At 44.8% G+C, this 24,271-nt stretch overlaps 1 protein-coding gene across 1 annotated transcript in view; it reads left to right on the top strand.

Annotated features, from left to right (window-relative positions):
• Window positions 1-11,263: 11,263 nt before the first annotated feature.
• LOC141048067 (SLAIN motif-containing protein-like) overlaps window positions 11,264-24,271 on the top strand; it is a 42,991-nt gene continuing 29,983 nt past the window's right edge. The window contains exon 1 of the mRNA XM_073543427.1: window positions 11,264-11,498. The gene's annotated coding sequence lies outside the window, so the exon portion shown is untranslated. The remainder of the gene's footprint in view (window positions 11,499-24,271) is intronic.

Genomic DNA, 24,271 nt, shown 5'->3' with positions numbered 1-24,271 from the left:
GATAAGCTCAGCCACAACTACTGCCCTGGACGACCTTTACATACCTACCGCTGAAATTGTGACAGCGGGTGGGGGAGGACCAGTGCCGCCGTGGACAGTTCGCCGTTTCTAGTTAGTGTCCAACCACTGGGACCCCCACGATCCGCAGAACAGGGATCTTTTATTCACCTCAGAATGGAGCAGCAGAGCACATGCGGTAGGCACCTCTAATTCCCTATGGCATTCTGCCGATCGGTGGGGGTCTCTGTGGTCGGAAAACCCCCCAAAATAAGTAATCACTCATCCTGTGAATAGGTGATATCTTGTTTTAACCGGACAGCATAAAAGCTTACTGGTCTAGAATTATCTGGGAAAGACAAGACCTTTTCCTCGTACAGGGCAGTGTTCACATGCAGGCTGGATATGATGGGGGCGCTCACCCTTGTAGTGGTCCCAATAAGCATGTCACTGTGTAGCAGAGGTTTGTCCTCTCCAGCAGAACTCACCTCGTCTCTCCACTGTGACCATCCCACCTCGGCTCTACAGTCACCCCTAAATCCTGGGGCACTAGAACCCACCTAAATAACAGACTGAGCAAATACATATTACTCAGGGCACAAATCCTCAGCAACCTCAGGGACATCCAGCAATCTACCCGCCGGCTGCTTACAAGGGGTCAGCAATAACTGAGTGAAGTACCTGAACCCCTTAATGCCCCATGACATAGATATTCATCATGGAACGTCAATCGTTGCTGTTAACCTCTTAAATGCCGCTGTCAATTGCTGATAGAGGCATTTAAGGGCTGCAATCAGGCCTGGACGTCAGATAGGGAGGTCATCGGTTTCCGAGACGCAATTGCCGGGAAATGACAGATTGCTATGACAGCTGAATGTCCCGTTGTCTGTCATGGTGTGATTTCTCCTGTGGCAGAGCATCATAGAAGACATTGATTTTTACTATATACCGTAATACTGCTTAAAGGGAACTAGTCAGCAGGATTGTGCTCAGTAACCTAAAGTGTCAGGTCGGCGCCGTTATACTGATTAAAATAATACTTGGGTGATGAAATTCATCTTGTGGTGGTTGTTTAATCTTTATTTTCAGTTTTCAGTAAATGAGATTCTCGTTCTCCTGGGCGGGGCTGTGGGCGGGGCTTTATGTGGTACTCTGATTACATATTCATCGGTATGGTTTATGACAGGTCACTGATCTCTCAGTGACCTGCCTCGCAAATCTATATTCAGTTAAGACAGAAAGTTATATTACTGAGATAGATGACAGTTCGTGCTGATAAGGTTCTATATAGAGGGGAAGGAGGGAGGAGCTTGACCTTTAGCTCCTCCCTCCTCATCCCCCTCTCCATAGAATCTTATCAGCATTAACTGTTATCTATCTCAGTAATATAACTTTCTGTCTTAACTGAATACAGATTTTACCTGTTGAGAATTGAGAATGAACGATCAGTCTAGGAGGAGTAAGAAGCTGATTTCCCTGATAAGTTATATAACAGTTTCTTCTTTTCACATGAACTAATAATTTATGAAATAAAAATGAAAATAACAGTTTGTCTTTTAAGGTGGTTTGGCAATACCCTTTAATACCCAAGTAGTGTGTTTAATGGTCTTGTTTCAGGTGTAGTGCAGCAGTGTCCACGTTGTGCAGTGATGAGGCAGTCACCCAACCAAGTTCAAAACAAAATGTGTTTAACCCCTTTACCCCCAAGGGTGGTTTGCACGTTTATGACCGGGCCAATATTTACAATTCTGACCACTGTCCCTTTATGAGGTCATAACTCTGAAACGCTTCCATGGATCCCAGTGATTCTGACAATGTTTTCTTGTGACATATTGTACTTCATGTTATTGGTAAAATTTCATTCAAATAACTTGCGTTTATTTGTGAAAAAAACAGAAATTTTGCGAAAATTTTGAAAATTTCACAATTTTCCAACTTTGAATTTTTATGCCCTTAAATCACAGAGATACGGCACACAAAAAACTTAAAAAGTAACATTTCACATATGTTTACTTTACATCATGACAATTTGGGAACCAAAAGGTTTTTTGGTAGGAAGTTATAAGGGTTAAAAGTTGACCAGCGATTTCTCATTTTTGCAACACCATTTTATTTTTACGGACCACATCACATTTGAAGTCACTTTGAGGGGTCTATATGATAGAAAATGCCCCAAAGTGACACCATTCTAAAAACTGCATGCCTCAAGGTGCTCAAAATCACATTCAAGAAGTTTATTAACCCTTCAGGTGCTTCACAGGATTTTTTTGAATGTTTAAAAAAAAAATGAACATTTAACTTTTTTTCACAAAAAAATTAATTTAGGTCCAATTTTTTTTATTTTACCAAGGGTAACAGGAGAAATTGGACTTTGAAAAGTTATTGTGCAATTTCTCCTGAGTACGCTGATACCTGATATGTGAGGGGGAACCACTGTTTCGGCGCATGGCAAAGCTCAGAAAGGAATGAGCACCGTTTGACTTTTTCAATGCAAAATTGGCTGGAATTCAGATCGGACGCCATGTCACGTTTGGAGAGCCCCTGATGTGCCTAAACAGTGGAAACCCCCCACAAGTGACCCCATTTTGGAAACTAGACCCCCCCAAGGAACTTATCTAGATATGTGGTGAGAACTTTGAACCTCCCAGGGCTTCACAGAAGTTTATAACGTACAGTCGTAAAATTAAAAAATCTAATTTTTTCCACAAAAATGATCTTTTCACCCCCAATTTTTATTTTCCCAAGGGTAACAGGACACTAAAAGTTATTGTGCAATTTGTCCTGAGTATGCTGATACCCCATATGTGGGGGTAAACCACTATTTGGGCGCATGGCAGAGCTCGGAAGGGAAGCAGCGCCATTTGACTTTTTTGGCTGGAATTGAGATCGGACACCATGTCGCGTTTGGAAAGCCCCTGATGTGCCAAAACAGTGGAAACCCCCCACAAATGACACCATTTTGGAAACTAGACCCCCCAAGGAACTTATCTAGATGTGTGGTGAGAACTTTGAACCTCCCAGGGCTTCACAGAAGTTTATAACGTACAGTCGTAAAATTAAAAAATCTAATTTTTTCCACAAAAATGATCTTTTCACCCCCAATTTTTATTTTCCCAAGGGTAACAGGACACTAAAAGTTATTGTGCAATTTGTCCTGAGTACGCTGATACCCCACATGTGGGGGTAAACCACTATTTTGGCGCATGGCAGAGCTCGGAAGGGAAGCAGCGCCATTTGACTTTTTTGGCTGGAATTGGGATTGGACGCCATGCCGCGTTTAGAAAGCCCCTGATGTGCCTAAACAGTGGAAACCCCCCACAAATGACACCATTTTGGAAACTAGACCCCCCAAGGAACTTATCTAGATGTGTGGTGAGCACTTTGAACCCCCAAGGGCTTCACAGAAGTTTATAATGCCTGTGCGTGAAAATAAAAAAAAATCATATTTTTTTTCCACAAAAAATGATATTTTTGCCCCCAATTTTTTATTTTCCTAAGGGTAACAGGAGAAATTGGACCCAAAAAGTTGTTTTGTAATTTGTCCTGAGTAGGCTGATACCCCATATGTGGGGGTAAAACACTGTTTGGGCGCATGGCAGAGCTTGGAAGGGAAAGAGCACCATTTGACTTTTTCAACGCAGAATTGGCTGGAATTGAGATCAGACGCCATGTTGAGTTTGGAGAGCACCTGATGTGCCCAAACAGTGGAAACCCCCCAATTCTAACTCCAACCCTAACCCCAACACACCCCTAACCCTAATCTCAGCCCTAGCCCTAACCCTAATGGGAAAATGGAAATAAATACATTTCTTTAATTTTATTATTTTTCCCTTACTAAGGGGGTGATAACTTGGAGGATTGATTTACTATTTATGGCGGTTTTTATGTTTGGCAGCTGTCATACGCTAAAAGACGCTTTTTATTGTAAAAATAGTCTTTGCATCACCACATTCTGAGAGCTATAATTTTTCCATATTTTGACCCACTGAGTCATGTGAGGTCTTATTTTTTGCAGGATGAGTTGAGGTTTTTATTGGTACCATTTTCGGGCACATGACATTTTTTGATCGCTTTTTATTTTGAGTTTTGGGATGCAGAATGAACAAAAACCAGCGTTTCATGAATTTCTTTTGGTAGTGCGTTTACACCGTTCTGCGTGCGGTAAAATTGATAAAGCGGTTTTATTCTTCGGGTCAGTACGGTTACAGCGATACCTCATTTAGGTCGTTTTTTTATGTTTTGTCGGTTTTATGCACTGAAAACAATTTTATATAAAAAAATTATTTTTGCATCGCTTTATTCTGCGAGCTATAACTTTTTTATTTTTTCACTGATGGCACTGTGTTGTGGCTCGTTTTTTGCAGAACAAGATTACGTTTCCAGCGGTACCATGGTTATTTATAGCCATCTTTTTGATCGTGCATTATTGCACTTTTTGTTCAGCAGTATGATAATAAAGCATTATTTTTTGCTTAGTTTTTTATTTTTATTTTTTAAGGGGTTTGCTAAAGGGGTTAACTAATAGGACAGTTTTATAGGGCGGGTCATTACGGACACGGCGATACTAAATATGTGTACTTTTATTGTTTGTTTGTTTTTTTATTTCCAAAAAATGAATTTATTAGGGAATATATATTTTTTTAATTTATTTAGCGATTTTTTTTATAAATTATTTTTTACACTTTTTTTTTAACTTTATTATACTGTCCCAGGGGGGACATCACTGTCATGTGACAGATCGCTGATCTGTCACATCACAGATCGCTGTGACAGATCAGCGATCTGTCACAGGCACTGCTGGAGGCTTCCTCAGGCATGAGGAAGCCGGCTCCCTGCAGACCCCCGAAGGTCCCCGCCGCCATATTGGATCCGGAGGCTTGCAGGGAAGGAGGCCCCCGGAGCAGCGCTGCACATCGTGGATGGGATAGTACGTCTCATGTTAGAAAGGGGTTAATGTCCAAAAAACTCACACAGTGCACAGCACGCTGTATCCTCTGGAATGCAGCTGGGATAACAAAAGCAGTCTGTGACCGGTTGCCGTGAGCGACTACACCTCTGGATCCGCTGAGGGTGCCAGATCTTTTGGTTCTGCTTGGCCATGTGTTGCCTCACAGAGGAAGTGCTCTGTCTACTTGGGCCATGGGCCTCTGGCAAGATCCAGGCTGGAGGATACAGACCGGCCCCACTACCTTCCTGCAGTCCGTTTCAAACATAAAAGTCCATAAAGGGTTACTTACTTTTATTCTGCCTTGTGACTCACAGGCACCCTGCTGTGACCACAAGGCACTCCAGGGGATCTAATACGACTCCGGTCACTGCTACACACAGGATATTAACGTGGTTTTTTTTTGTTTTGTTTTTTTGAGCCAACACTTTATATAGAGGTCGCCCCAGGACAGGAAACTCTTGGAAGTTCAGATAAGTATTTTGAAAGTAGTATATTTGTCTCTGAACAAGTCAGTCACGTCCCCACATCCTATGCCGTGATCATGCAGTTTTATCCAAAGGGAAGTACAGTTGTGGCCAAAAGTATTGACACCCCTGCAATTCTGTCAGATAATACTCAGTTTCTTCCTGAAAATGATTGCAAACACAAATTCTTTGGTATTATTATCTTCATTTAAATTGTCTTAAATGAAAAAACACAAAAGAGAATGAAGCAAAAAGCAAAACATTGATCATTTCACACAAAACTCCAAAAATGGGCCAGACAAAAGTATTGGCACCCTCAGCCTAATACTTGGTTGCACAACCTTTAGCCAAAATAACTGCGACCAACAACCGCTTCTGGTAACCATCAATGAGTTTCTTACAATGCTCTGCTGGAATTTTAGACCATTCTTCTTTGGCAAAATACTCCAGGTCCCTGATATTTTAAGGGTGCCTTCTCCAAACTGCCATTTTTAGATCTCTCCACAGGTGTTCTATGGGATTCAGGTCTGGACTCATTGCTGGCCACCTTAGAAGTCTCCAGTGCTTTCTCTCAAACCATTTTCTAGTGCTTTTTGAAGTGTGTTTTGGGTCATTGTCCTGCTGGAAGACCCATGACCTCTGAGGGAGACCCAGCTTTCTCACACTGGGCTCTACATTATGCTGCAAAATTTGTTGGTAGACTTCTGACTTCATAATGCCATGCACACGGTCAAGCAGTCCAGTGCTAGAGGCAGCAAAGCAACCCCAAAACATCAGGGAACCTCTGCTATGTTTGACTGTAGGGACCGTGTTCTTTTCTTTGAATGCCTCTTTTTTTCTCCTGTAAACTCTATGTTGATGCCTTTGCCCAAAAAGCTCTACTTTTGTCTCATCTGACCAGAGAACATTCTTCCAAAACGTTTTAGGCTTTTTCAGGTAAGTTTTGGCAAACTCCAGCCTGATTTTTTTATGACTCGGGGTAAGAAGTGGGGTCTTCCTGGGTCTCCTACCATACAGTCCCTTTTCATTCAGACGCCGACGGATAGTACGGGTTGACACCGTTGTACCCTCGGACTGCAGGGCAGCTTGAACTTGTTTGGATGTTAGTCGAGGTTCTTTATCCAACATCCGCACACTCTTGCATTGAAATCTCTTGTCAATTTTTCTTTTCCGTCCACATCTAGGGAGGTTAGCCACAGTGCCATGGGCTTTAAACTTCTTGATGACACTGCGCACGGTAGACACAGGAACATTCAGGTCTTTGGAGATGGACTTGTAGCCTTGAGATTGCTCATGCTTCCTCACAATTTGGTTTCTCAAGTCCTCAGACAGTTCTTTGGTCTTCTTTCTTTTCTCCATGCTCAATGTGGTACACACAAGGACCCAGGACAGAGGTTGAGTCAACTTTAATCCATGTCAACTGGCTGCAAGTGTGATTTAGTTATTGCCAACACCTGTTAGGTGCCACAGGTAAGTTACAGGTGCTGTTAATTACACAAATTAGAGAAGCATCACATGATTTTTCGAACAGTGCCAATACTTTTGTCCACCCTCTTTTTTATGTTTGGTGTGGAATTATATACAATTTGGCTTTAGGACAATTCTTTTTGTGTTTTTTCATTTAAGACCAATTAAATGAAGATAATAATGCCAAAGAATTTGTGTTTGCAATCATTTTCAGGAAGAAACTGAGTATTATCTGACAGAATTGCAGGGGTGTCAATACTTTTGGCCACAACTGTATCTCCTTTTTATTATTCATTTAGTTACATTTTATTTGTAGAAGGTTTTGGGGAAGGGAATACCATGTTGAATTCTATTTTTACTAGATCCTTAGGCCATTACATGTATGTTAACGCTAATTATCAAGCTGCACCTAGGTTGGCTTCGTCATGTAACAATGGCCAGTGTAAGTACTGCCAGTAATTGGTGATAAAGCGCATACGTTGTTGATATTCCTAATAAGTTACACAGCTGTTCAGATGAGGAGAGAAAAGGGGGAGACAGGGCGCTTCCAATGCGTAGGCCTGTATGGAAAGCAGATGAGTGCACAGCAAGTGTTAGGCTCACCTGATAGGGTTGTGAGAGTCACAACACCTATAATCGCATAAAACAGCTGCAGCAGTCTGCACGAGGTCCAAGGACTTGGTACAAAGAGAAGGCAGGTAGTGCAATAAGAGACTGAGCTGCTGTGGTAGAATTCAAGGTATCTTTATTGCCAACGCGTTTCCTGAGCCAGTCCCAGCTCACTTCATCAGGGCATGTCAGATGAGGAGAGAGGAGACGGAGGCTCTATCCTGGTGTAATATGAGTAGTGCAGAGCCCTGAGTCTAGTGGTGACCTAGGCTCTCTACTTCCCCAGTGAAATGCAGCGTGCCAAAGAAAAGAACATAATTATGTGTAACGTTCTTTTTGGAAACTTTGGTCCAGTGGAACGATAATTGGGATAAGGACGGGAAGAAGAGCTCGTCTGGGGCTGACAGGACCGTGCTGTTGTTGTGCACGTGCCCCTTCTCTTTTTCTCATCCACTGGTTGAAGCTGATGGACAATTGTCTTTTTTCAACAGCATTAATTCTGTAACTATGACTGTTTCATTGCCTGCAGTCTCTGTCTGTGCCAGCACGAACACTGTACTTGTTGGAATATGTTTGGTGTAACAACTCCATTCCTGTCTATGAGTGTCCAGTTGCTAGATTTGTTTGCTGTTTATAAAGGTAAAAAAAAAACTCCCAGAGGCTCACACAGGGAGAGCATGTGACTGTATTTCCTGTTTTTCCTGCGTCTGTGTATGAGAGAAGCAGCCTGCTGTAGATACTGCACAGACAGAGACACACAAATGATTTATTCCTGATCTATTAAGCTTATCACATGTTGTTCCTGATTGTTCCTAAATAAAGAAGCTCTGTTGTCACACGCTTAGAGAGTATCCTGAATAATCCGCTGCCAACAGTACTCCAATGAGGTCTTATTTCACCCACGTGGCTTTTGTGGTGGACACACTCTACTCTACAGCAATAGCATCGTTTCTTCCATCCCTCTCCAACAATCCCAATAAATGATCCCCCATCTGACCTTTTGGGCTACCCTGGTTTCTGCCCCAACATGTTGCTGGCCTGGGTCTCCAACTGGTCCTGGTCACACTGCAGCTGACCACCCAGTATAGACCCCACAACGTCGGTGGGTGATATCTCTGCTTGGGTGTCTTGCTGTCTCTCTAAGATGACACTCACATCTCCGGCTACTTTGTTCTCTTCTCCAGAGAGGTATCCGCACATTCTTCTCTTACTAGACCTACTCTGTTCTCCTCTGCCCACAAGACACGAGTCCTCCAGATACTGGGTCACACAATGGCAGCACCTCAAATCAAGGACCATCCTCAAATCTCCCAGTCCCTTCCACTAGGACACCTGTAATGGGGGCAAACTGCAAGTGCCCCTACTTGTCCGCTTCTAACATCACTCTGTAAGGATGGGGCAAAGGTAAGGTGGTTGTAAAATGGAGACATAAAAATGTTTGCAAAGATCAGAGTGGGAAAAATAAACGATAGTTACCCTCCCCGATCTCCCAGTTTTCTTCACAGCGTATACTCAGCCAATCAGTGACTCACTTGTGAATTGAGGCAGAACCCAGAAGCAGAGACCACTGAGGACATGATAAGTGTCAGATACTGTACTGCAGGGGATGGTTACAGTGAATATCACTTTCCTAAAAGTGATATGTCAGCAATTCAAAACAGGTCACATTTTGTTCTTACTTTATTCCCATTGATCCCCTGGATTTACAGTTTTTTTGTCTTTTTAAAATCCGCCATATGGTTACGGAGATATGGGGCAGCTTTTTATTTGGCCGCAGCCTAATGACACGCCCCCGAGGATTCTGTGAGCCACGCCCTCTCTTGATGGTGAGCTAGGAAAAGTAGCACTAAAAAAGGCTCCTCTCTCTAGTCAGCACCGTGCCCCGTGCCCGGCATCCGCCCACTTCTCCCTACACCCTCCGTGCATGGAAGCAGAACCCAAGAGGGCGTGTATGAGCTGAGCACGCTCCATAGCCGCTGGGCGGCAGCTGTTTTACACTGCAGATACCTTCTGTGATTGGAGGGCGCTCTGATCACACAAGTTTAACCCCTTACATGCCACGGAGAGGAGTGACAATGGCATCTAAGTGGCTAGACCAGGGTCACAGACCTCATCACCCCCATTGGACAAGTGTAACACTCAAGGGAACCCTATGGGTTAGTTCATGGCCAAAAATTGTGTCTTCACTATAGGACATCCAGATTCCTATCCACGCTCCTGGCGGCCAGGGGTAATTCTGGGCATCGGTATAATCGCTTAGTGCAGCCCTAAGAATGACACGTGCCTGAAGTTGGTTTCTTAGTCGTTCAGTTTCTTATTCGGAGCTGAAGTTGCTTTCTTATTCGGCAATATTTTCTTTTCTATTTTTTATAGGTTTAACAACAAAAAATAAGCATCACAATAATAAGATACAATGCAGCGAGGAGCCCTGATGAGAATACACTTATAAACAGCTACAAAAACTATAAAACTGGCCCAAAAATGGGTTAATCAAAGGGATAAATGACTTTGGGCCTCTGATATCACAGGAAAGATGTATATCTTTGTACCGTGTTAGCCAGTAGATAGAAAAATATTCAGAATTGAGAGTCCTCAGTGGTTGATACCTTTTAATGGCTAACTGAAAAGATGGTAACACATTGCAAGCTTTCCAGACTACTCAGGTCTCTTCTTCAGGCATAGACTACTACAACATCTGAAGTCACATATTTATACACAACACAGCACAGAAAAATTGCAATAGATGAGACAAGTGACGTGAAGCAGAACTATCATTATGGGAGGGGGATAAATATAAATATTGGACCAGTTCATAGATAAGGAGTCTGGATGTTTTATTGTCCTCTGATTGGGGTCTCCTAATGTGTTGTGATGCCCCATAAGGTCTTAGGAGCAAATTCCTTAATTGATGTAAAAAGACATAAATCCATGCGACACATTCATTCCAGCACTGAGAGTGTCAAAGGTCGTCATAAATTTATACTCACAGACTCTTCTCTCTCTCTGAGATGTGAAGTTACCTTTCAATACCAGTAATTTCATGTCCATGGCGCTGTGATCAGGGATACAGAAATGTTTTGCCACAGGCAGGTCCATTCTTTTTTCTCTTATTATGTGACGATGAGAATTCATCCTTGTTCTAAGCTTTTGCCATGTCTCCCCCACATACAGACCCCCAGGTGGACATTTAGTACAAATAATTAAGTACACCCCATTAGATGTAATGCAGGTGAAAGTACCTGGGATCTTGTAGTCCTGATATCACAGTGCAGACATAAAGAACAGGGAGCCCCACATCAAAAACGGGACCCTACAGCCTGGCCCAAATGGGTGCTGGGCATCAGAATTGGCATCAAAGTGGGCAGACAGCCCATTTTCGCACATCTGACTGAGCAACTGATGTTTTTAAGGGGTTAAATGACTTTGGGCCACTGATGTCACACTATGAATACACAGTTAAGTGATGCCCAGTGGGCAGGAGACAAAACATGCTGCCGCTGTCACTTTAAGACTTTATATCCCCAGGGAACGTCCTGTGTGCCTATCAACAGTGTGCGCAGAATGGCGGACACACTGCACGGCGCTGCCACCAGGGATCAGTAGCGAGATCCCCCACCAGGCACCTGCTCACTGCGCACTGGCCACACCCCAAACACAACGCCCCGCCCCCTCTTGTTTGTGGTGTGATAACACTCGTCCCCCCGCCTCATTCCCCCAGAGCTCCGCCCAGCTCATTGCACATCTAAAGTATTCCGACAGCGCCCGCCCCTCTGCTCCAGTGTGATTGGCGGGTTCCCGGCAGGCCTCGACTCTCTGCTATCTCGTCGTGTTTTAGTAACCCCGCCCCCTCAGCCGTTCACTGAGGATCCTGCCGCTGTGTGAGTAGTGCGCGGCCACGAGACGAGAGATGCTGCAGCCGTGCTGAGGGGGAGCGCTACCGGTGACAGGTGGAGGCCACAGCGGCGGCTGCACAGGAAGGGGCCGCCCGGCGGAGATGAGCGGAGCACGGACAGGTAGGATGGAAGAGGGGGGATGTGGAGCGCGGCGCTGGGGGCGGACGGCGGGCCGAGCCAGCTTTTGTTTCCATGAGTAGAGCCGGCAGTGTTATCTTCCGGAGCCAGCCCCGCCATTGTCTGCATCCGCCTGCGCCCCCCACACCGGGACCGGGAGGAGAGAAAGAGGGAGGCGGCCGTGCTGTTATCTCTCCAGAATATATATATATATAGCACTGCACCCCTCCACCTATATACACTGCACCCCTCCACCTGTATACACTAAACCCCTATATACTCTGCATCCTTCCCCTGTATACACTGCACCCCTTCACCTGTATACACTGCTCCCCTATATACACTGCACCCCTTCACCTATATATACACTGCTTCCCCTATATACACTGCACCCCCTTCACCTATATATACACTGCTCCCCCTATATACACTGCACCCCTTCACCTATATACACTGCTCCCCCTATATACTCTGCACCCTTCCCCTGTATACACTGCACCCCCATATACACTGCACCCCTCCACCTGTATACACTAAACCCCTATATACTCTGCATCCTTCCCCTGTATACACTGCACCCCTTCACCTATATACACTGCTCCCCTATATACACTGCACCCCTTCACCTATATATACACTGCTTCCCCTATATACACTGCACCCCCTCCACCTATATACACTGCACCCCTCCACCTGTATACACTAAACCCCTATATACTCTGCATCCTTCCCCTGTATACACTGCACCCCTTCACCTATATACACTGCTCCCCCTATATACACTGCACCCCTTCACCTATATATACACTGCTTCCCCTATATACACTGCACCCCTTCACCTATATACACTGCACCCCCTATATACACTGCACCCCTTCACCTATATACACTGCTCCCCCTATATACACTGCACCCCCTATATACACTGCACCCCTTCACCTATATACACTGCTCCCCCTATATACTCTGCACCCTTCCCCTGTATACACTGCACCCCCATATACACTGCACCCCTCCACCTGTATACACTAAACCCCTATATACTCTGCATCCTTCCCCTGTATACACTGCACCCCTTCACCTATATACACTGCTCCCCCTATATATACACTGCACCCCTTCACCTATATATACACTGCTCCCCCTATATACACTGCTCCCCCTATATACACTGCACCCCTTCACCTATATATACACTGCTCCCCCTATATACACTGCTCCCCCTATATACACTGCTCCCCCTATATACACTGCACCCCTTCACCTATATACACTGCACCCCCTATATACACTGCACCCCTTCACCTATATACACTGCTCCCCCTATATACTCTGCACCCTTCCCCTGTATACACTGCACCCCTCCACCTGTATACACTAAACCCCTATATACTCTGCATCCTTCCCCTGTATACACTGCACCCCTTCACCTATATACACTGCTCCCCCTATATACACTGCACCCCTTCACCTATATATACACTGCTCCCCCTATATACACTGCACCCCTTCACCTATATATACACTGCTCCCCCTATATACACTGCACCCCTTCACCTATATACACTGCTCCCCCTATATACACTGCACCCCTTCACCTATATATACACTGCTCCCCCTATATACACTGCACCCCTTCACCTATATACACTGCTCCCCCTATATATACTGCACCCCTTCACCTATATACACTGCTCCCCCTATATACTCTGCACCCTTCCCCTGTATACACTGCACCCCTCCACCTGTATACACTGCACCCCCATATACACTGCACCCCTCCACCTGTATGCACTAAACCCCTATATACTCTGCATCCTTCCCCTGTATACACTGCTCCCCCTATATACACTGCACCCCTCCCCCTATATACACTGCACCCCTCCACCTGTATACACTAAACCCCTATATACTCTGCATCCTTCCCCTGTATACACTGCACCCCTCCCCCATATACACTGCACCCCTTCACCTATATACACTGCTCACCCTATATACACTGCACCCCCTCCCCTGTATACACTGCACCCCTCCACCTGTATACACTAAACCCCTATATACTCTGCAACCTTCCCCTGTATACACTGCACCCCTTCACCTATATACACTGCTCCCCCTATATACACTGCACCCCCTCCCCTGTATACACTGCACCCCTCCACCTGTATACACTAAACCCCTATATACTCTGCATCCTTCCCCTGTATACACTGCACCCCTTCACCTATATACACTGCACCCCTCCACCTGTATACACTAAACCCCTATATACTCTGCATCCTTCCCCTGTATACACTGCACCCCTTCACCTATATACACTGCACCCCCTCCCCTGTATACACTGCACCCCTCCACCTGTATACACTAAACCCCTATATACTCTGCATCCTTCCCCTGTATACACTGCACCCCTCCCCCCATATACACTGCACCCCTTCACCTATATACACTGCTCCCCCTATATACACTGCACCCCTCCACCTGTATACACTAAACCCCTATATACTCTGCATCCTTCCCCTGTATACACTGCACCCCTTCACCTATATACACTGCTCCCCTATATACACTGCACCCCCTCCCCTGTATACACTGCACCCCTCCACCTGTATACACTAAACCCCTATATACTCTGCATCCTTCCCCTGTATACACTGCACCCCTTCACCTATATACACTGCTCCCCCTATATACACTGCACCCCTCCACCTGTATACACTAAACCCCTATATACTCGGCATCCTTCCCCTGTATACACTGCACCCCTTCACCTATATACACTGCACCCCCTCCCCTGTATACACTGCACCCCTCCACCTGTATACACTAAACCCCTATATACTCTGCATCCTTCCCCTGTATACACTGCACCCCTTCACCTATATACACTGCTCCCCTATATACACTGCACCCCTCCCCCTGTATACACTAAACCCCTATATAATCTGCATCCTTCCCCTGTATACACTGCACCCCTCCACCTGTATACACTAAACCCCTATATACTCTGCACCCTTCCCCTGTATACACTGCACCCCCATATACTCTGCACCCTTCCCCTGTATACACTGCACCCCCCATATACTCTGCATCCTTCCCCTGTATACACTGCACCCCTCCACCTATATACACTGCTCCCCCTATATACACTGCACCCTTCCCCTGTATACACTGCACCCCCGTATACACTGCACCCCTCCACCTGTATACACTGTGCCCCCCCACCTGTATACAGCGTGTACACTGCACCCCCCCACCTGTACACAAGGCATCTCTCCCCACTGTGTACACTGCACCCCCATCTATATATACTGTGTACACTGTACCCTCTACCTATGTACAAGGCATCTCTCCCCACTGTGTACACTGCACCCCCATCTATATATACTGTGTACACTGTACCCTCTACCTATGTACAAGGCATCTCTCCCCACTGTGTACACTGCACCCCCCTAGGCACACTGTGTACGCTGCACCCCCTCCACCTATATATGCTGTGTACGCTGCACCCCCTCCACCTATATATGCTGTGTACGCTGCACCCCCTCCACCTATATATGCTGTGTACGCTGCACCCCCTCCACCTATATATGCTGTGTACGCTGCACCCCCTCCACCTATATATGCTGTGTATGCTGCACCCCCTCCACCTACATGATCCCTTGCTGATTTTGTAAGTTTGCCCACTGACAGACATGAACAGTCTATAATTTTGAGGGTAGGTTAAGTTTAACATTGAGAGAGAGAGAATATCAAAAATAAAATCCAGAAAATCACATTGTATAAATCACGGCTGTGGAGTCGAGTCTGTGTCATGGAAATTGAGGAGTCGGAGGTATTGCTTACCGACTACACAGCTCTGGTATAAAGTATATAAATTTATTTGCATTTTGCAGTGAGAAATAAGTATTTGATCCCCTACCAACCATTAAGAGTTCTGGTTCCTACAGACCAGTTAGATTCTCCTAATCAACTCGTTACTTGCATTAAAGACAGCTGTCTTACACAGTCACCTTTATAAAATACTCCTGTCCACAGACTCAATCAGTCACTCTAACCTCTACAACATGGGCAAGACCAAAGAGCTTTATAAGGATGTCAGGGACAAGATCATAGACTTGCACAAAGCTGGAATGGGCTACAAAGCCATAAGTACGACGCTGGGTGAGAAGGAGACAACTGTTGGTGTAATAGTGAAAAAATTCAAAATGACTGTCAAACGACATTGATCTGGGGCACCATGCAAAATCTCATCTCGTGGGGTATCCTTGATCATGAAGAAGGTGAGAGATCAGCCTAAAACTACACAGATGGAACTTGTTAATGATCTCAAGGCAGTGACCACCGTCACTAAGAAAACCATTAATAACACATTACGCCGTAAAGGTTTAAAATCTTGCAGTGCCCCGCAAGGTCCCCCTGCTCAAGAAGGCACATGTGCAGGCCCGTCTGAAGTTTGCCAATGAGCATGTGGATGAATCTGTGAGTGATTTGGAGAAGGTGCTGTGGTCAGATGAGACAAATTGAGCTCTTGGGCATTAACTCAACTCGCCATGTTTGGAGGAAGAAACTGCTGCCTATGACCCAAAGAACACCATCCCCACTATCAAGCATGGAGGTGGAAACATTGTTTTGGGGGTGTTTCTCTGCTAAGGGCACAGGACTACTTCACCGCATCAATGGGAGAATGGATGGAGCCATGTACCGTAAAATCCTGAGTGACAACCTCCTTCCCTCCGCCAGGACATTAAAAATGGGTCGTGGCTGGATCTTCCAGGAAGACAATGACCCAAAACATACAGCCAAGGCAACAAAGGAGTGGCTCAAAAAGAAGCACATTAACCCCTTCATGACCAAGCCTATTTTGACCTTAATGACCAGCCATTTTTTACAATCTGACCAGTGTCCCTTTATGAGGTAATAACTCTGGAACGCTTCAAGACATCCTAGCGTTTCTGAGATTGTTTTTTCGTGACATATTGGGCTTCATGTTAGTGGTAAATTTAGGTCGATAATTTTGGCGTTTATTTGTGAAAAAATCAGTAATTTGGCGAAAACTTGTAACAAAGTGGTTACTAAATAACATTTCCCACATGTCTACTTTACATCAGCACAATTTTGGAAGCAAAATTTTTTTTTTTGTTAGGAAGTTATAAGGGTTAAAAGTTGACCAGCGATTTCTCATTTTTACAACAAAATTTACAAAACCATTTTTTTTAGGGACCACCTCTCATTTGAAGTCACTTTGAGGGGTCTATATGGCAGAAAATACCCAAAAGTGACACCATTTTAAAAACTGCACCCCTCAAGTTACTCAAAACTACATTCAAGAAGATTATTAACCCTTCAAGTGTTTCACAGGAACTAAAGCAACGTGGAAGGAAAAAATGGACATTTTAATTTTTCCAACAAAAATTTTCTTTTAGCATAAATTCTTTCATTTTCACATGGGCAACAGGATAAAATGGATCCTAAAATTTGTTGGACAATCTCTCCTGAGTACACCGATACCTCATATGTGGTGATAAACCACTGTTTGGGTGCACGGTAGGGTCCGGTAGGGAAGGAGCGCCATTTGACTTTTTGAATGGAAAATATGCTGGAATATTTAGCGGTTGCCATGTTGCGTTTGGAGAGTCCCTGTGTGCCTAAACATTGGAGCTCCCCCACAAGTGACCCCATTTTGGAAACTAGACCCCACCCCCAAGGAACTTATCTAGATGCATAGTGATCACTTTGAACCACCAGGTGCTTCACAAATTGATTCGTAAAAAAAAAAAGTACTTTTTTTCACATTTTTCTTTTAGCCTCAGTGTTTTCATTTTCACATGGGCAACAGGATAAAGTGGATCCTAAAATTAGTTGGGCAATTTCTCCTGAGTACACCGATACCTCATATGTGGTCATAAACCACTGTTTGGGCACACGGTAGAGTCTGGTAGGGAAGGAGCGCTATTTGACTTTTTGAATGGAAAATTAGCTCCAATCGTTATCAGACACTATGTCGCGTTTGGAGAGCCCCTGTGTGCCTAAACATTGGAGCTCACCCACAAGTGACCCCATTTTGGAAACTAGACCCCCCCACCCCCAAGGAACTTATCTAGATGCATAGTGATCACTTTGAACCCCCAGGTGCTTCACAAATTGATTCGTAAAAAAAAAGTACTTTTTTTCACATATTTCTTTTAGCCTCAGTGTTTTCATTTTCACATGGGCCACAGGATAAAATGAATCCTAAAATTATTTGGGCAATTTCTCCTGAGTACACCGATACCTCATATGTGGTCATAAACCATTGTTTGGGCGCACGGCAGAGTCCGGTAGGGAAGGAGCGCTATTTGACTTTTTGAATGGAAAATTAGCTCCAATCGTTATCAGACACTATGTCGCGTTTGGAGAGCCCCTGTGTGCCTAAACAGTGAAAACCCCCCCACAAGTGACCCCATTTTGGAAACTAGACCCCTTATGGAACTTATCTAGATGTGTGGTGAGCACTTTGAACCCCCAAGTGCTTCACAAAAGTTAACGCAGAGCAGTGAAAATAAAAAAATAATTTTTTTTCCTCAAAAATGACTTTTTAGCACCCTATTTTTTATTTTCACATGGCTAACAGGAGAAATTGGACAAAAAGTTGTTGTCCAGTTTGTCCTTAGTACGCTGGTACCCCATATGTGGGGGGAATCCACTGTTTGGGCGCACGGCAGGGCTCAGAAGGGAAGGAGCGCCATTTGACTTTTTGAAATGAAAATTACCCCTAATCGTTAGCGGACACCATGTCGTGTTCGGAGAGCCCCTGTGTGCCTAAACATTGGAGCTCCCCCACAAACGACCCCATTTTGGAAACTAGACCCCATAAGGAACTTGCCTAGATGCATAGTCAGCACTTGCAACCCCCAAGTGCTTCACAAAAGTTTATAACGCAGAGCCGTGAAAATAAAAAATATTTTTTTCCTCAATTATTTTTTAGTGCGCAATTTTTTTTTTTCACAAGGGTAACAGGATAAATTGGACCCCAAAAGTTGTTGTCCAGTTTGTCCTGAGTACGCTGGTACCCCATATATGGGGGGTGAACCATTGTTTGGGCACATGTAAGGGCTCAGAATGGAAGTAGTGACGTTTTGAAATGCAGACTTTGATGGAAAGGTCTGCGGTCGTTGTTACGTTTGCAGAGCCCCTGATGTGCCTAAACAGTAGAAACCCCCCCACAAGTGACCCCATTTTGAAAACAAGACCTTCCAAGAAACTTATCTAGATGTCTAGAAATGCTTCACAGACGTTTATAAGGCAGAGACGTGAAAACAAAAAAAAATCATTTTTTTCCACAAAAATAATTTTTTAGCCCCCAATTTTTTTATTTTCCCAAGGGTAACAGGAGAAATTAAACCCCCAATTTTTCCTGAGTACGCTGATACCCCATGTGTTGGGGTAAACCACTGTTTGGGCACACGTCGGGGCTTAGAAGGGAGGGAGCACAGTTTGACTTTTTGAACGCAAAATTGGCTGGAACCAATGGTTGCAACATGTCCCCCTGATGTGCCTAAACAGTGGAATGCCCTCAATTCTAACTCCAACCCTAACCCCAACACACCCCTAACCACAGCCCTAACCCCAACACATCCCTAACCCTAATTCCAACCCTAACCCCAACTGTTATGATTGGGTCACCGAAGAGGAAAGCAAGACCAAGCTAAGCCACAGAAAACCAGAAAGGTTGGTAGCTAAGCGGATTGCAGACCCCTGATCCTATCCACACAACTAGCAGTAGCCGTGGAGCGTACCTGCGATCATCCTAGACGCCTTGACACAGCCGGAGAACTAAATAAGCCTAAAGCAAGAAAGGGGAAATCTAAACTGCCCCAAAGCAGACCCCAAAGGAATAGATAGCCCCCAAACATATATTGTTGGTGAGACAAGATGAAAACACAAACGCAGGTAGGAAAATAGGCTGAGCAAACGATAGGGCCCAAACTAACTAGACAGGACAGGAAAAGAAAGACACTGTCTGCAATAATCACGCAAAAAACCCTGCAAAAAATGCCCAACATGTCTGCTAGAAAAAATACTGAAGTTACTAGACTTCGCCCACTATATCAGCACTCTGGTATATTCTGAAAGCAGAGCAAAGAGAGGCCAATCTAATAAGGGGCAAAAACAAACTGGCACAAACAGTAACATAAGGATGGAAATTCAGCACAGCACCAGCCAGGGCTGGCTGATCACACAAAACTGAAAGACAGAACCAAATCAAATGTGAACAATAGCAAAAGAACACTTAGCTGAGCATGCTGGGACTGAGCTGGAAACTAAGACCTCAGGAGGCAGGAAAAAATCACCAGCAGGGATAGAGGGAGTCGGCTGTCTTAAATCCAATCAGAAACTCCAGATGTCCAATCGTCCTCCTCATTATCAGGTGGCAGACCTCTGTTAATTAGATCAGCTCCATTACCTCCTGTAACCACCAGAGGGAGCCCGGAAAGTTCACTAGTAACCAGAGGTAGGCCAGAAAGTGAATTCACAACACCCAACCCTGACCCTAATTCCGACCCTAGCCCTAAGCCTACCCCTATTTTCAACCCTAACCCTAATGGAAAAATAAAAATAATTTCTTTATTTTATTATTTGTTCCTGCCTATGGGGGTGATAAACGGGGGGTTTATTTACTTTTCATTCTATTTTGATCACTGAGAGTTTATCACAGTGATCAAAATGAATGAATGGAATCTGCAGCCGGCGGGCGCACTGCACATGCGCCTGCAAATTTTCCAAGATGGCGGCGCCCATGGAACAGGACGGCGGGACATCGGAGGTACCGGGGGGGTCGGAAGGTGGGGGAAGTGGAGAGAAGGGGGAGGGGAGCAGATGATGACGGTGGCGGCACTTTGCCGCCGTCAGTCTGTATCGGGGGCCGATCGGCCCCGTGAGTCGTGGGGGGGTCGGATCACAGTCTCCAGCCATGTCCGATGTTACTGCAGCATCGGCCATGGCAGGATTGTAATATTTCATCAATTTTCATTGATGAAATATTATCGCTTTGATTGGCAGTTTCACTTTTAACTGCTAATCAGAGCGATCGTAGCCACGTGGGGGTGAAGCCACGCCCCCTGTGGTGAAGTACAAAGGCCCCTGTATCTGCGGGTCGGGTGACCTTTCAGTGACCCCGGTCACCCGACCCGCAGGGGGGCTTTAAAGTCATGATGCCACATAGGCGTCACTGGTCGGATTGGCACCGACTTTCACGACGCCTATGTGGCGTCATTGGTCGTGAAGGGGTTAAGGTCATTGAGTGGCCTAGCCAGTCTCCAGACCTTAATCCCATAGAAAACTTATGGAGGGAGTTAAAGGTCCGATTTGACAAGCGACAGCCTCAAAATCTTAATGATTTAGGGTGAGTGCACACAGTGTGGATTCTGCGCGGATTTGTAGGTAAACCCGCAGGTAAAATGACCTGCGGATTTGCCTGCGGTTTGCCCCTGTGTTTTGACACCTGTACAATGGAACAGGTGTCAAACCGCTGCGGAATCCGCAGAAAGAATTGACATGCTGCGGATTTAAAACCGCAGCAAATCTGTAGCATGTGCACTGCTGTTTTTAAAAGCCATTGATTTGCATTGTACCGTACATTGCTTGCAGATCTGCAGCGGATCCGCAGCAGAATCCGCACTGTGCACATGCCCTTAGAGATGATCTGCAAAGAGGAGTGGACCAAAATTCCTCCTGACATGTGCACAAACCTCACCATCAACTACAAAAAACTTCTGACTGCTGTGCTTGCCAGTAAGGGTTTTGCCACCAAGTATTAAGTCTTGTTTGCCAAAGGGGTCAAATACTTATTTCTCGCTGCAAAATGCAAATACATTTTTATAATTTATACGATGTGATTTTCTGGATTGTATTTTTGATATTCTATCTCTCAATGTTAAAATTAACCTACTCTTAATATTATAGACTGTTCATGTCTTTGTCAATGGGCAAACTTACAAAATCAGCAAAGAGTTAAATAAATTAAATTTCCCCCACCTATGTATACTGTGTGCATTGCACCCCTCACCTGTATATACACACGCACACACTATATATATATATATATATATATATATATATATATATATATATATATATATATATATATATATATATATATAGTATTGTGTGCTGCCTGTAATCTCCATCCTATACAGACGGTGCATATCCAGTGCACTGCGCATTATATGGACACTATACAGTGTGCTGCCTGTAATCTCCATCCTATACAGACGGTGCATATCCAGTGCACTGCGCATTATATGGACACTATACAGTGTGCTGCCTGTAATCTCCATCCTATACAGACGGTGCATATCCAGTGCACTGCGCATTATATGGACACTATACAGTGTGCTGCCTGTAATCTCCATCCTATACAGACGGTGCATATCCAGTGCACTGCGCATTATATGGACACTATACAGTGTGCTGCCTGTAATCTCCATCCTATACAGACGGTGCATATCCAGTGCACTGCGCATTATATGGACACTATACAGTGTGCTGCCTGTAATCTCCATCCTATACAGACGGTGCATATCCAGTGCACTGCGCATTATATGGACACTATACAGTGTGCTGCCTGTAATCTCCATCCTATACAGACGGTGCATATCCAGTGCACTGCGCATTATATGGACACTATACAGTGTGCTGCCTGTAATCTCCATCCTATACAGACGGTGCATATCCAGTGCACTGCGCATTATATGGACACTATACAGTGTGCTGCCTGTAATCTCCATCCTATACAGACGGTGCATATCCAGTGCACTGCGCATTATATGGACACTATACAGTGTGCTGCCTGTAATCTCCATCCTATACAGACGGTGCATATCCAGTGCACTGCGCATTATATGGACACTATACAGTGTGCTACCTGTGATCTCTGTCCTACACAGACGGTGTATAACCAGTGCACTGCGTACTACATGGGCACAATACAGTGTGCTATCTGTGATCTCCATCCTATACAGATGATGTATAACCAGTGCACTGCGCATTATATGGACACTATACAGTGTGCTGCCTGTGATCTCCATCCTATACAGACTGTATATAACCAGTGCACTGCGTACTACATGGGCGCTATACAGTCTGCTGCCTGCGATCTCCATCCTATAAATACGGTATATGACCAATGCACTGCGTACTACATGGGCGCTATACAGTGTGCTACCTGTGATCTCCATCCTATACCGACGATGTATAACCAGTGCACTGCGTACTACATAGGCGCTATACAGTGTGCTGCCTGTGATCTCCGTCCTATGCAGACTGTATATAACCAGTGCACTGCGTACTACATGGGCGCTATACAGTGTGCTGCCTGTGATCTCCGTCCTATACAGACTGTATATAACCAGTGCACTGCGTACTACACAGGGCTGTGGAGTCGGTAAGCCAAACCTGCGACTCCGACTCCTCAATTTCCCTTACACCGACTCCACGACTCCGACTCCGACTCCCACACATATTGCTTATATTTAAGTGAAAAATGTATTGTAGTACAATGTGAACCTCAGACATTTAATCATTTTTATGATCCAATAATCAAGATATTTATATAGAACAGAATATATATTGGTGTACTATCCGGTTTTCATTCTTTTTGGTACAGATACGATATGGATAGACAGATATGGATAAATGGATAGATAGAGCAGATTTCTAATCTGCTTTTGCTATTGAAAACATTATCTATGAGCTCAAAAACCTTTCAGGTGATGCAGTTTTTTAAAAAGATGATCAGCTTTTGCAGCTGAAAAACGTATCCTCAAAAAACACAGGAAAAACGCTGTGTGTGAATGTAGCCTTAGATCAGGAATATAACAGCCATTTATAGGACATTTCATAACTTTCCCAAACTCCTATGAAAAAATATTCAGCACATCCTGCATTGAATTACTGTACCCAATTTATTATATATTTTAGGAGTCGGTCCATTTTATACCGACTCCAACTCCGACTCCGACTCCACCAAAATGAGCACCGACTCCACGACTCCGACTCCGACTTCACAGCCCTGGTACTACATAGGCGCTATACAGTGTGCTGCCTGCGATCTCCATCCTATAAATACGGTATATGACCAATGCACTGCGTACTACATGGGCGCTATACAGTGTGCTACCTGTGATCTCCATCCTATACCGACGATGTATAACCAGTGCACTGCACATTATATGGGCACTGTACAGTGTGCTGCCTGTGTTCTCCGTCCTATACAGGCGATGTATAACCAGTTCACTGCGTACTACATGGGCACTATACAGTGTGCTGCCTGTGATCTCGGTCCTATACAAACGGTATATAACCAGTGCATTATATGGACACTATACAGTATGCTGCCTATGATATCCATCCTATACAGACTGTATATAACCAGTGCACTGCGCACTACATGGGCAATATACAGTGTGCTGCCTGCAATCTCCATCCTATACAGACGATGCATAAGCAGTGCACTGCGCATTATATGGGCGCTGTACAGTGTGCTACCTGTGATGTCCGTCCTATACAGACTGTATATAACCAGTGCACTGCGTACTACATGGGCGCTATACAGTGTGCTGCCTGTGGTCTGCTTCCTATACAGACTGTAAGTAACTAGTGCACTGCGTACTACATGGGCACTATACAGTGTGCTACCTGTGATGTCCGTCCTATACAGACTGTATATAACCAGTGCACTGCGTACTACATGGGCACTATACAGTGTGCTACCTGTGATGTCCGTCCTATACAGA

The sequence above is a fragment of the Dendrobates tinctorius genome, unplaced genomic scaffold (genome assembly GCF_039654945.1).
Source record: "Dendrobates tinctorius isolate UK_male_01 unplaced genomic scaffold, ASM3965494v1 ptg000133l, whole genome shotgun sequence".
In the NCBI taxonomy this organism is placed as follows: domain Eukaryota; kingdom Metazoa; phylum Chordata; class Amphibia; order Anura; family Dendrobatidae; genus Dendrobates; species Dendrobates tinctorius.
This window is presented reverse-complemented; position numbering and strand designations above follow the sequence as displayed.